Raw genomic sequence first — 11,302 nt, forward strand, 5'->3', positions numbered from 1 at the left:
AATGCCAATACCTCCCCTTGACGGGCCCCATTGCGTGTCAGGCGTGGAACTGGGCAGTTTATGTGCATCTTGGAGGCAACATTCCAAGACTCTTAGTGAAAATACTGCTCAGGCTCAGTATGGAGCAAGCACAGGGTGGGGCTGGCACGGGGCGGGGAGGGAGTAACTGACTAGAGGGACAACATTCTCTGGCTAATTGGGTGGCTCACAGTTGGGGGACAACCCTAAAATAATTTTCTCTCATCCTCTGACTGCCTCGAGAGTTGTAACATAACAAGCTTTCTATTTTATTATTTCATTTTAATTTATTTTATTTGCAGATTTTATTTATTTATTGAAAGAGGGAGAGAGAGTAAGTGCAAGCAGAGGAAGGGGCAGAGGCAGAGGAGAATCCCAAGCAGGCTCAGTGCTCAGTGGAGAGCCCGATGCGGGGCTCAGAAGCCTAGGACCCTGAGATCATGACCTGAGCTGAAATCAAGAGTCAGATGCTCAATCAATTGAGTCACCCAGGTGTCCCATATACATGCTTTTTAAACACACATCTAGACACCTTTCTTAAAAGAGTTTGGGGGAAATTTTCATTTATTTCCCCAAATCATTCAAATGCTCAGGCTGGGGAATTTGCATAGACACTTAGTCATAACCATCCCCTTAAACAATGATGCCCCGGATGTGACCTGATTACCTGCTGCAGGTGACCTTTTTGAGCCCTCTCACTCAGAGGTCTATGATTATTCAGCAGGAAGCAAATTTCCAAACCGTGTTTCCTAGGATTCTTTTGATGATAAGAGGCAGAAACTCAATTTTAAAGAGAGAGGCACAAAGGAAAATGTACTGGAGGGAGTTTTGCTTATATTCTGTGGTAAGTACTTTGGGAGACACGGGATTATAATATAAAGTCCTTGATCTCAAGAAGCGTGGGCTCCTTCCCAAGGGCAAGGGGTGCCCATAAGAAAAGTAATTACATTCATGGGGATTAAGGAGTGCACCTGTCATGATGAGCACCGGGTGTTATACGGAAGTGTCAAATCACTATATTGTACACCTGAAACTCATATAACCCATATGTTAACTATATTGGAATTGAAATAAAATTAAAAAAAATAATTACATTTGATTTCTGCGCAGAAAGCACAGGATTTGGAGCCAGGGAGGCTGTGACTTTGTCTGTTGTGCACTAGCTTAGCGAGTAGTATGAAGTCTCAGTTTCCTCATCTTTAAAGTGGGGACACCTTCCTTCCTCGCAGAATTGTTTTGAGAATTAGCACAATGTACGTAAAATACTTACCATGCTCCTGGCACACGATACAGGTTTAAAAAAATGGCTGATGCGGTTGTTATTACTCTAATAACGAGTATGTGTTCTGGTGGTTCTGAGGTCCTCACCATCTAGGAGTCTGGAGAAGCTTCTGAAAGACTTCAGCTGGGCCTCGGAGGGCAGGGAGGACGTGGGTGGGCTGTGGGCGGGGTGGAATCATCTCAGGGAGGGCACAGCGTGTGCATGGGGTGCAGGGAGAAGCGAGCACAGAGTGTTCAGGGGACAGGGCAGACTGGCCTGGCTGGACAGGAGGGTTCACCCAGGGGCAACTGGTTAGAACAACACTCAGCCCTTGTGACAGCTGGTTAGAATTGCCCTGTAATCCTTTCTGAAATGTCTGCCACTTTGCCAAGTGGAAATTGGCATCCTTTGCTCTGGCTGGGGACTCTTTTCTCCCCCGTCTGCCTACATGTAGGCTTGGGCAGTGGGGCCAATAAATCGTCCTCAGTCTCTGCCAAGTATCCAATTAAGAGATTGCATACCTGGCATTTCTGTGCAGCTCGCCGACCTCAGGAGCCCGTCCCGGGAGGAGGTCAGCCAGGCTCAAGCAGGGCGATGTTCAGTGAGCGTGGAGCTGGGGACCCCCTGACCCGGGATGGCTGTGCCCCAGCCTTCTCTCCGCTTCTGTGTGGACATAAGGGGCTGGACTACCAGAGTAGGATTCAGTCACTTTGGTACCCAGAATATTTTTTGGGGAAGAGCCCAGAGAAGCCCTGCAATGCCTGCCCATGTCACGTCCAGCTGTCCCTGCAGGGAACGCTGGGGCACTTTCCCGACAGACAGGTTGCAGCTTCTGGGTGCAACCCTCCAGTGCAAAGGTTCACCCCTTCCACATCTGCCTGAACTTCTGCTGAAGGCTTCAGCAATTTGCAGACCTTATATTGAATCAATTGTGCGCCAACATTTCTTGTTTCCTTGCACTGATTTTTGTTTCATTCATATCGCTTAGTTGCAATGAGGGATAACAGTATCTTAATAACCCATAAAACAGCTAAAAAACCAGGAGGACTGGGTGACTCAGTGGTTGAGCATCTGCCTTCGGCTCAGGGTGTGATCACGGGGTCCTGAGATAGAGTCCTGCATCGGGCTCCCCGCAGGGAGCCTGCTTCTCCCTCTGCCTACGTCTCTGCCTCTTTTCTGTGTTTCTCATGAATAAATAAGTAAAATCTTAAAAAGACTTAAAAACTCAGAGAAGGGGAGGCAAAGGCGAGAGTCTGGCAGAGAACAGAGCCAAGGCTCTGCCTCAGGGCTCCAAACTGGACACTTGTTTTCAGGGGTCTCTTGGAGGCAAGGCCGGAGGGGTAAGACCACTCAGGTTTTGGGACAGGCTTGCTGGAGATGGCTTTTCTTCTTTCTTTCTTTCTTTCTTTCTTTCTTTCTTTCTTTCTTTCTTTCTTTCTTTCTTTCTTTCTTTCTTTCTTTCTTTCTTTTTCTTTCTTTCTTCTTTCTTGAATGTAAATAAAATAAAATTTTAAAAAAAGGAAAAGAAACTTTCCATTTTTGGGCTGCTCCTGGGGCTGTTCAGCAGTTGTCCCAGGGCTCCCTGGAGCCTCACAATCATAGCCTCAGGAGAGATGAGTGACAAAGAGCACTGGCAGGAAAGGTCCTGTGTAACAGGAATCAGGAAAGGCCTGGACAGACAGAGAGAAGCATGAGACCTGGAATTGGAGTTGATGAGGGTGGGAAATCAGTCAGTGCCCCTGGATGGGCTGGAAGCTGGAGATGGCTTTTCCTGTTACACCCCCATAACAACCACCCTGTTGATATTCTCACTCTAGAACCAAAGCACGAGTGACTCCTGGTCACCTGTGACAGCTCTTCTTTCCTTCCATGGACTGAAAAACAGTCCCTGTCTGCAGGGGGATCACAAAGTAGTGGGGAAGAGAGCTCTAGAAAAAGAAGTCTGCTAAGGACTAGGCCCTGGGACTGGGGTCTGTCCTGCCCCCTGCCCCCACTTCTGCTGTCTCCTGTACTTTGCAGGCAAGATCAGTGGTTGTCTTCATGTCTCCCACCGCTAGCAGCTGTCAGCGGTGCTTTACTGAGTCATCACCATGCAGAGTGCTGTTCTAAGTGTTTTTCATAGATTCTTTCTGTCAAGGGCCCACTGGGGAAAGGACTGCTCTTCTCCTTCCTTGGTGACTGAGGAGAGAGCTGAGAAGTGACCTGCCTCAAGCACATGGCTAGGAAGTGGGAATCCCAGCACCCCTGCCCCAACCACCCCCTTGCTGCACAAATTCCTTGCTCCTGGTGCCCAATAGATGACGCCAAATCGGGTCTCCCCCAACAAGTGAGGGTTTGATTGGAAGGAAGGTTTATTCAGAAGGAGATGGGATGAGAAGAATAGATAAAATATGGGGGTACGTTGGGAAAAGCCTTACAGTTCGTTGGCTTCCTTTTGGATTCGAGTCTGCAGGTGTCAGGGAAGCAATTGGCATGTTTGAAAAGAGCGGTGGTATTGGATTTGTATTTAAGGGCTCCGTTTCCTGAAGTGCTGGAAAAATCAATCGCATGGAGGAGGGAGGAGGCAGAGAGGTCCCTGGGAGGCTGCTCAGGTGTTCCAGGTAAGCAGGGCAGGTACAAGGAGGGCAAATAAACTATTGGGCACGGCTCGCCTTCCAGGCACGGTGCTAAGCATGTTCCTAAAAATTGCATTTGATCTTTGCAACAATTGTGTGTAGGGATGACTGTCCCTATGATTACCCGGAGAGCCTCCAAGTGAGGTGCCTGGCCAGCAGCAGCAGCAACCCTCGGGATGTGTTTAGAAATTCATTCATTTGGGGAATATAAAAAATAGTGAAAGGGAATAAAGGGGAAAGGAGAAAAAATGAGTGGGAAATATCAGAAAGGGAGACAGAACATGAGAGACTCCTAACTCTGGGAAATGAACAAGGGGTGGTAGAAAGGGAGGTGGGTGGGGGGATGGGGTGACTGGGTGATGGGCACTGAGGGGGGCACTTGATGGGATGAGCACTGGGTGTTATGCTACATGTTGGCAAATTGAAATCCAATTAAAAAAAAAAAGGAAAAAAAAAGAAAAAAAAAAAGAAATGCCAGTTCTCCAGCCCTACCCCAGACTTCCTGCAGGTAGGTTGGTCCCTCCATTTCTGTGTTAACAAACCCTCCAGGTGATGGGTTGGAGTGTGAGAGATTAGATGTCTCCTCTGACTTGAGATTGGGTCACATTGTTCTACCTCCTTCCCCCAGCGCAGGGTTGGTCTCATGCTGTGAAGACATCCGCAGAGTTGCCAGGTTCCCTGGGAGAGTTTCTGGAAAGAATACTTCCATCAGGAATTTATTAAGTGCCATGTGTGTACCCAGTGTCATGCGAAATGCTTTCAGGCATTCAAAAGCCAGGCTTCCGAGCTTAAAATATTTTACTTATCTATTCATCTCACAAACAGATCTTGAGTACCTGTTATGGGACGGAAACTGTGCTTGGTGTGGGATGCCACTGTGACCAGGACTGAAAAGGCTGCTGCCCTCAGGATCTTAATTCTAGGTGGGGAAGATGGAAAGTAAACGAGTCCATAAATAAGTTAGAAACAGTGATATGATACATACTGGGAAGAAGCTGAAGCAGAGCTCAGTGCAAAATATCTGAGAGAGAGACGTGGAAGTCAGTGGTGGGTGTCTCTCCAAGGAAGAAAGCCGAGCTATATCTCATCTAGAAGCCGGGCATGCAAAGCTCTGCGGAGGGCATTCTAGACAAAGGGAGGAGGTCTGTGCCAAGTGCCCATGGTGGGTGAGAGCTTGGTGAGCTCGAGGGCGCAGGAGCTTGGTGGCTGAGTGGTGTGAGCGAGGTTTGTGGGAGTCGGGGTGGGGAGGCAGTGTGGACCACCTCCGCAGGTGGGCTCAGGTGTTTGGCTGTGAGCCCTCCATTAGTCCTTTGTAGTCTCTATCAGGTACACATAGGGCTGAGGGGTGATCCCCGGGCTGGCATCCCCACCTGGAAATCGTGGGCTCTGTGGTTGATCCGGTGATGCAAGGGGCCCGTGGATACCTTCAAGCCAAGCTTAGCCTCCAGGAAACCCATTTTTGTGTCTCTTTGTCTCTCTCTCTCAAGGAGGATAATCAAGGGAAACACTTCCTTCTGGAAGAGGATGCTGGAGGCCCAGTGAAGTCTTTACAAGAATTGCACACTCAGAAACTCTAGTGCTAGAGATGCATGCATGCCAGAAACTCTAGTGCCTGCACCCAGCAAGTCCACACTTTACAGATGAAATTGGGGCCAAGGAAGAAGAAGGGGTTCAGCACGATGATGGGACCTGGCTGGGTTCCAGGCGGCAGGTGCTCTGCAGTGGGGGATCAGTCTCATTGTGTCCCCAGTAAAGACTCCAGTGCTAGCCAGCTGCAGTACCTTCCTGTGCTGCTGTAGCCCCGTGGCGGGGGGGGGGGGGGGGGGGGCCCTGGGAGTGCCTCCGTTTTAGCAATCCCGACCTCTGCTTGTTCCCCAGCTCTGCCCCATAGGTGCTTCTGCAGGTGTGGTCCTGGGATTTCTCAGTGTCCTTTTTTCCTTTCCAGATCTCCCACACCCGGTCAGTGATTCTTTGTGGTGTCAACTTCTCTCTGTTAAAGTAACTAGGAGAGCTCCTGTCTCCCAAGGGGACTCTCATGGACACACAACTTCTTAATTTCAAGGATAGTCTCTCTCTTTTTGCATCCTTTCCCCACTCTGGTCCTCCTTTGCATCTTGTAGAGCAGGGTTTGTTAATGGTGTCAGAGAAACTGAGGTCCAGGCAGCTCAGGCCGTGTCTCCAGGGTCCCTCAAGTAGGTGGCAGAGCCAACACTGGACTCACTGTCCCCTGCCCATCCTTCCGAAGCCTGGCTGCTTTTCCTGGCTACAAGGGAAAATTCCAGGATGCTCACCTTGACCCGTAAAGTCGAGGCGATCATGTACTCTGTCACAAACGTAAAAATCTTTGCTTTAAGGAGTGTATTCCTTGGAAATACGAAGGAAGCATTAGCATTGTTAGTGAGTCCCCATGATAAGTTCCAAAAGGAAGAAGGAATCTCAGTAAAATAGGATTATTACATGAGGTTTATAGTTCTAAAGGGAACTTGCTTTAAAACGATGTCTTTTCTTATTTACTTCTTGTTCTTCCCCATATGACATGTAGTGGGCTGCATGTTTTACAGCAAGTATTTTAGTTGTGCATTTTCCTACACGTCTTGCATTTATAAGAATTTTGAAGTGCATAAAGAAAAAGGGAATACACGCGTTAGTATCAGGGAATAAGCGTTCTCCTTGCCTGAGAGAATTCTGTTGGAATAATTATGATCTTTACATGGGTTCACGTGGATTACATTAAAAAACAGAATAAAAAAAAAACAGAATAATGTGGCCAACACTTATATGATATTTGCAAGGTCCCAGGCTCTGCTCTAAGTGCTTTATTACATTAGCTTTTACAGTTCCCACCATGACCCTACGATAATATGGTTATCTCCTTTTCATTGATGTCATTAAGGCACAGGGAGGTTAAGTACTTGGCCAGGATCACACAGTATTAGAGCTGGGACTTGAACCCATGATACCTGGTTCCAGAATTCTTGCTTTTATCAAGTACATTGACCCTATTTCTTAAAGTTTTGTGTTTTTTTTTTTTTGTTGTTGTTTTTTTTAGAGAGCGGGAGAGAAAGGTAGAAAAGAGGGGCAGAGTGAGAGTGGAAGAGAGAATCTTAAACAGGCCCTATACCCAGTGCAGAGCTCGATGTAGGGCTCGATCTCACGACCCTGACATCATGACTTGATGGCTCAAGAGTCAGATGCTCAACCAACCGAACCATCCAGACACCCCCACTGACCCTATTTCTAAGCTCACTTCTTTTTTTGAATCTGCAGCTGCCAGCATAGGCAGGTTGTGACTGATCTCTGAAAACTGAGAAGAAGAAAGGCTGATCCAAGGTTGTAGAGTATGCAGTGCTGGTGGTGCAATGTTACTTTGACCAAGTGCTGCCTGCGTTGGCCCAACCCCCTGTGGTGCTTGGAGAATGTGATAGATGGAGTATGCTAATGGCTCCAGTGTTCATGCCTCTCTGGGCCTCATCTTAGAATTATGCCTATCACACGTGTTTTGGCCAAGGGGACAATAGCAAACTTAACACAGGCAGAAACTTACAGGTGTGCTTGCATGTGTCCACTGGGCCCTTGGCAATACTCTGAGGCCATGCCTGGGCTAATCAGCTGCAGGGAAGTGAGAGACACGTGAAGAGCTGAGTCATCCCAGCTTTGAAAGCTCAGACCAATTTAGAGCCAGTCCAATTCCAAACATGTGAAAGAGCTTAGCCAAAATCCATAGAGTTGCCTATCCAGTTTTCAGTGGAATGTAGCTGCATGAGTGAGCTGTCAAGACTAGAAATGTAAATTCACGAGCAGTAATAAATGGTTGTTGTTTTAAGCTGCTGAGTTTAGGTGATTTGGTATATAGCACTGTAGAGTCAATTGATAAACGGAGTTACCATTTATTGCCCACCTGCTCTTTGCCAGGTGCCATGTTGGTTTTTCCATGTCTGTTTTCTCACTTAATCCTCAAAACAGCTCTGCTGGAGAGTGAGGGTCTAGTCAGTATTTCCATTATTGATGTGCACTAAGGATATCAAGATTATGATTACTAATGGCTACCAAGATGCTCAACATCACTAATCATTAGGGGAGTACATATCAAAACCATAATGAGATACCACCTCATACCCAGTAGGGTGGTTACTATCAAAAAAAAAAAAAAAAAACAGCAAATGACAAGTGTTGGCAGGAAGTTGAAGAATTAGAACCCTTTGCACTGTTGGTGGGAATATGAAATTGTGCAGCTGTTACATGAAACAGTGTGACGATTCCTCAAAGAATTAAACATAGAATTACCACGTGATCCAGCAATTCCGCTTCTGAGTATGTACCAAGAAGAATTGAAAGCAGGGTCTCTTTTACAGTAGCCAAAAGGTGGGAACATCCCAAGTGTTCATGGATGGATGAACAGATAAACAAAGTGAGGTATATACATACAACGGGTATTCAGTCTTAAAAAAGAAGAAAATCCTGACACAAGCTAAATTCTGGTTATATGGACTCAAGTATCCTGATGCATGCTACACTCTGGATGAACTTTGAGGACATTTTGCTTTGTGAAACAAACCAGCCACAAAAGGACAAATACCGTATGATTCCACCTCTATGAAGTCTCTAGATGGTCGAGTTCACAGAGACAGAATGCAGCATGGTGGTTGCCAGTGGTAGGGGGAGGAGGGAATGAGGAATTATTATTTAATGGAGGCAGAGTTTCAGTTTTGCAAGATGAAGAGTTCTGGAGATGATGGTGATGGTTGCACAACAATGTGAATGTATTTAATACCACTGGACTGTGCACTTAAAAACGGTTAAGATGGTAAATTTTATGTTATGTGTGTTTTACCACAAGTAAAAAAAAAGATTATGATTACTGCCTCATCTGCTTGGAATGCAAATCCTGTAAAATCCTACTATTCTTTTTTTTTTTAAACATTTATTTGCTTGAGAGAGAGAGAGAGAGAGAGAGAGAGGCAGAGAATCCCAAGCAGACTCCCTGCTGAGCGTGGAGCCTGACTTAGGGCTCAATCCTACCATCCTGAGATCATGACTAGAGCCGAAACCAGGAGTCGGATGCTAACCCAACTGAACCACCCAGGTACCCCAAAATCTTACTATTCTGTAAGCCGCTTCCTGTAAGGAGCCATCCTTTCCAGTGTTTTTTGTTTTTGTTTTGTTTGTACTGCAGTTTATCTTTGGTGACCTTTTATTTAAGGACAAGGATGTATGGAAGCCACAACATCCCTCAGCTCACGGGCTCTGCTGGGGACTCTGCGTTCACATCTGGTCTCCACCAGTGGTGTGCTGCAGCCGTTGTGGTCTTGGCAACTTATGGAACCTCCATGAGCTGCAGTTCCTTCATTTGCAAAATCAAGATAATAATAGTACCTGCCTCCTGGTGTTGTTGGGAAGATTGAGTGATGGGACAGAGGAAAGTGTGAGGCATGGAGCCTGGCAAGAAGGAAGCACCCAGTAAATGTCAGCTGTTGTTGGTACTTGATAAAAGACAACACCTACCGGGTGATCTTGAAAAAACCTAATAGATACTCATCGTTATGCAGAACATAAAGAACATAATTAAGAATCTTGGCAACCGAAAAACATAGCATATGGTTTCATACCTATTGTGTGATCATAAGAACAAACGACTTGTTCTTTTCCTTTGGGTGAGTATTCAGAATTAAGGGAAAATTGCCCACAATCAGAGTCTGGGCATGATAAAAATGGGTCACAGTACAACGCCTTCCACAGTCAAATGATTCAATTAGTGTTGGAACGACCGTGTCACAGCCCTGGATCCCCTTTCCTGCTCCCCCTAGCTTATAAGCATCTCTCTGTTCTGAAGCCTGTCTTGAGGGTCTTGGTGTGTGATTTCTTGTATCTGTGTTTCACAGGCCTTATCTAGCTCTAAACAGGGTGAACTCTTTGAGGGATGGGACCACATCTGATGTACCCTCCAGATATCACTGTGCTTGACACAAAGAAGGCTCTCAGGGGACCCACAGGAATGAACCATGATGTTGTGAGTACCTGGGGGACATAGAATTTCCCTAAGAACTTGGAGATAAGTTTACATTTTGAGAATTCAACTTTAAAGGCCACACGTAATGGATCACAAAAGAGATGCCAAATGGGGCCATTTAAATGTGAAGACCCCTAGGGCATCTAGACCTTAGTATCAGCACCTAAAGAAAAATGTGTCAGTCAGAAGGCAGCATTGGCTGGCCCTGTCAGTGGTGGTTTGATCAGTTTTGGATGAATGGAAAAGGGAATCACAGAAGCACATCTTGCCAGGACCAGCCCAGCATTCATCAGGGAAGGAGTTATACTGGCATTGGGGTCCATTGGTCCAGTCATGCCCATGGTGGACAGGAAGTGAACACCTGGACATAAGCCTGGCACCATGGTGGTTCCAATTTCATGCTCAACAAGCCTGTTGGGTGGGTTTGCTTACAAGGAAATAGTGTATTCATTATATGGTCTCAAGTATTCTTGTTTCCATGTATGGTAGCCACAAAAATGGTCCCCCCAAGAGGTCCATGTCCTAATTCCTAGAGCCTGAGAATATATTACATGACAAAGGCAAATTAAGGTTGTAAATAATATTAAGGTTGCTAATCAGCTGACCTTAAAATAGAAGCTGATTAGACTGGAACATCCAGGTGGGCTCCTCGAAATCATAAGGGTCCTTAAACATGGAATCGGGAAGCTGAAGAAAAATGAGGGCAGAGCAATGTGGTGGGAGAAAGATTCAAGCCAGTGCTCCTGGCTTTGCAGGTGGAGGAAGAGGGCAACAAGCCAAGGAATGTAGCAGCCTCCAGAGCTGGAAAGGCAAGGAACCAGATTCTCTTCTAGAGCCTCCAGAAGGAAAGCAACCAGCTGACAGCTCGATTTGAGCCCCGTGACACTCAGGCCAGCCTTCTGGCCTACTGAATTGTAAGATAATAAATCTGCATAGTTTTAAGCCACTAAGTTGGTGGGGATTTGTCACAGCAGCAGTTGGAAACTAATACACCATGGCGGCGATTTTCTCAATGTGAGTGAATAAATTGGCATTTTGATTTATGTTCCAGTTTCAGGGTACGTGGTTGAAACTCTCCATGGGCTGACAAAATCAGATTTCTGACTTTGCAAAGTTAAGCAGACTCTGCCCCCAGAAGGCCTCTCTCCTGAGTATAAGAATATCACAAACCGGGATCCCTGGGTGGCGCAGCGGTTTGGCGCCTGCCTTTGGCCCAGGGCGCGATCCTGGAGACCCGGGATCGAATCCCACGTCGGGCTCCCGGTGCATGGAGCCTGCTTCTCCCTCTGCCTGTGTCTCTGCCTCTCTCTCTCTCTCTCTATGTGACTATCATAAAAAAAAAAAAAAAAAAAAGAATATCACAAACCGAGGAGTTCTATGTGCTGAGTGCTTTAGGTGGAC

The 11,302-nt window shown here is 46.6% G+C and overlaps 2 long non-coding RNA genes across 2 annotated transcripts in view; one reads left to right on the top strand and one right to left on the bottom strand.

The window, feature by feature from the left end:
- Nucleotides 1-1,401, bottom strand: part of LOC111098560 — a 19,038-nt gene extending 17,637 nt beyond the window's left edge. The window contains exon 1 of the long non-coding RNA XR_005368749.1: nucleotides 1,289-1,401. This is a non-coding gene — a long non-coding RNA (uncharacterized LOC111098560). The remainder of the gene's footprint in view (nucleotides 1-1,288) is intronic.
- LOC111098561 overlaps nucleotides 1-10,944 on the top strand; it is a 21,784-nt gene extending 10,840 nt beyond the window's left edge. The window contains exons 2-6 of the long non-coding RNA XR_005368746.1: nucleotides 3,791-3,879; nucleotides 4,720-4,817; nucleotides 5,382-5,605; nucleotides 9,774-9,901; nucleotides 10,657-10,944. This is a non-coding gene — a long non-coding RNA (uncharacterized LOC111098561). The remainder of the gene's footprint in view (nucleotides 1-3,790; nucleotides 3,880-4,719; nucleotides 4,818-5,381; nucleotides 5,606-9,773; nucleotides 9,902-10,656) is intronic.
- Nucleotides 10,945-11,302: the final 358 nt, after the last annotated feature.

Source organism: Canis lupus, chromosome 13 (genome assembly GCF_011100685.1).
Source record: "Canis lupus familiaris isolate Mischka breed German Shepherd chromosome 13, alternate assembly UU_Cfam_GSD_1.0, whole genome shotgun sequence".
NCBI lineage: Eukaryota > Metazoa > Chordata > Mammalia > Carnivora > Canidae > Canis > Canis lupus.